Source organism: Schistocerca piceifrons, chromosome 1, assembly GCF_021461385.2.
Source record: "Schistocerca piceifrons isolate TAMUIC-IGC-003096 chromosome 1, iqSchPice1.1, whole genome shotgun sequence".
Taxonomy (NCBI): domain Eukaryota; kingdom Metazoa; phylum Arthropoda; class Insecta; order Orthoptera; family Acrididae; genus Schistocerca; species Schistocerca piceifrons.
Window position 1 is genome coordinate 442,054,520 of NC_060138.1, and position 3,050 is coordinate 442,057,569.

The 3,050-nt window shown below is 41.5% G+C and overlaps 1 non-coding gene across 1 annotated transcript; it reads right to left on the reverse strand.

The window, feature by feature from the left end:
* Positions 1–2,733: 2,733 nt before the first annotated feature.
* On the reverse strand, positions 2,734–2,840 carry LOC124721728. The gene has a single exon (XR_007006382.1). It is a non-coding gene; the product is annotated as a U6 spliceosomal RNA (small nuclear RNA).
* Between the last annotated feature and the right edge of the window lie 210 nt (positions 2,841–3,050).

Here is a 3,050-nt window from a genome sequence, read left to right on the forward strand (position 1 = left end):
GCACACCAGTTGCGTTAAAATACATTTTTTAACGCAACAGTATGCTATTTCTTCACATCAGCATTCTTCGAAAACAGTTGCTGAAACTGATGAGCAAAAATCTAAATGACAAGCTTGGTCTTCGCGGAGACCTGTGATGAGAAATACTGACGTGATCGGCACTAGGTGCTACCAATATAAACTGCAACGTTTAACTTCCCCACAAAGTTTTGACACTACAACTGCTAGGAAGGCGACATGCAGTGTTCCAGACAAATCCGATATGTGAAGAAACCGAACGACGGACCCATTGAATACCTTTTATTGTGCCACTTACCTGCAGTTACCATTGTTAGCGGAGTGATTATCGCCGAGCGTGAACGTGGATCGTTTTCCTTTCTATTCTTGTTCTAAGGGGGATAACTAGCTTGGTGAGTACAGAATATACAATAAAAATCAATACGTAAATAAACGCTCTAAAACTGGCAGTACATTTACAGTGCGCCGCCGCTATTATTTTTGATGGTACGTCGGTATTTTTTGCGTCCGTATGTCGACATATAGATAACTTTGTCGATATATAGAGGGGCGATATGATCACCAATGATGGCAGGCATATCGAACATGTCATAACCTAAAGCCGAATATCTGTAGTGACGTTTAAACGTCGAATAAAGTGTGTACACGCCGTAGTTCGTAACTAATGTACTTTTTTTCCACACATGTCCTAGGGCGGTTCGGAAAGTAAGTTCCGATTGATCGCGAAATGGAAACCACTCTGAAAATGAGAAATATTTTATCTGCACTAGTTAGCTACAGCTACCAGCCACTGCTCTACATAGTCACCACTCCCACTTAGACATTTGTCGTAGCGTTGTACCAACTTTCCAATACCCTCGTCATAGAAGGCAGCCGCTTGTGCTTCCCGCCAATTCTCTACGCTCATATGTAGCTCGTTGTCTATGCGAAAATGTTGTCTTCATAGCCAGTAGTTAACGTGAGCAGAGATGAAACACAGAGGGATCCAATTACGAGCTGTAGTGCGGGTGATCAAACATTTCCCATCGAAAACGCTGCAGGAGCGTTTCCATTGCGACCGAGAATTATCACGAAGTAGGAACCGTATGACAATACTGTAATGTGGGCTGCGTAACATCAGGGGAAATCTCTCACCAGGACCTCGTATTTGGCGGGAGACACTATTTTTCTACGCATCTTTATGTGCTCACCATGCGCTCAGAACCGAAAAAAGTGATGTATCTAAACAGGTTTTCTACTAGACACACTGTCGAGCACATATGTGCAAAGCTTTATTAGATTTTCACAGTGGTTTCCATATCTTGAACGATCGGAACTTACTTTCCGAATATCCCTCGTAAATCCACCTGATGAAGGAGGTTTAAGTCTTTGAAACGCGTTGTGAGTGTAAATAGTGACTTGTAACAGTAAACTTTGCGTTTCATTCAGTGTCAATAATAGCCACGGTAAAGCCAAACCTAAAATGTTCGCATTCCGTAGGATTCTTTAGCCTCTTCCTTCAAGCATTTCCGTTCTCCTTAGACAGCTGTTGTAGCTTTCATACAGGAAACACTGTAAGAAATTATCTCTTGCTATAGGATAGAAAACTATGCTCACTTTCGTTTTTTATCGAGCGGTTTTCTTGAATTAGACTCAGTGGAAACTAAATCGTATTCACCTATCTTAAGCGGAAGAGAAACTAATTGTTCAATTGAAATCTCTTTAGCATCAGTTCGAGTACTTTACACTAAATTTTGAACTACCATAAACAATTTGGACGCTGAGAACCATAAAGGCCTAAAGCACACCGTTATCGATTTTGAGATTGTACCATGTTTGCATACTCCAGACATCTGTTGATGTTGTTTACGTGAACATTCATTAAAAGCTGGCTCAACGATTTCTCTGATTTTCATTTCCATTTCGGCCGAGAGTATAAAGCATAATCTTGTTGCTCTTCGCTGCTCAATTGTTATCTAGGGTTGCGAATATAATTTAGTGTCTACATGGTGTCCGTTGTACAGTACTTCGCAGGTGGAGGTATGCCGGGAGTTTTATATCGTCCTCTAGCCACAGGATGTAAATGATGATAACGAGGACCTTGGAGTGTTGGAATAGGTGGTAATCGTGTATGTGGGACATTTGGTATATACTCTTTGTTCTGATTCTACATTATCATTAAGCATAAACTTTACAACTGTCAAAAACACACTAATGTCAGTAGCCTATACACGAATATTTTATGAATTAACATCAATATTAAATATAACCCTAAATATTAATTAGTATTAAATAACGTAAAGTGAGTACATTACTTTTTTTGCAGGAAATATAGGACAATGAGAGTAGGTTAACATTCAAATGGTTCAAATGGCTCTGAGCACTATGGGACTTAACTTCCAAGGTCATCAGTCCCCTACTTAAACCTAACTAACCTAAGAACATAACACACATCCATGCCCGAGGCAGGATTCGAGCCTGCGACCGCAGCGGTCGTGCGGTTCCAGACTGAAGCGCCTTTAACCGCTTGGCCACCCCGGCCGGCGTTAACATTCAGTTCGGACCCATGAGACTAGTGGTTTCTCTACAAATCTGATTTTCACGAACACCTGTTTTCTCAAAACTTTGTGTCTATGGTTTAAGCCTTTATGGTTCTCAGTGCATCAGTTACTTATAACCTTCATATTCAATGCTTCTCCCAGTCTATGTTGATCAACTTAGTTTCATACTAAGATTTAAAATGTGGAACGCTTAAAAATTTTGAGTGTCATCCTTGAGGAGGGGCCATGCTGTTCTTCTCTGTATCGCTCCAGTGTTACTCCATGTACTGCCGAAGAAAGTGCAAAACCTTCGCTTGGCCGGAGACGGACGCGAGATAATTCAGTTTAGACACCCATACCCGAAAGAAACGCTCTAACCGAGTTGCCCTTTCGCTTTCATTTCAGTGCGCAAGCACTGTATCCTCCTACATAATGAATGAAGTAACGGAGTGATGCTGGTCGCCAGAGAGAAATGTCGGATCGTAATCTGGGCACTCGGTGGCCCTACTTACC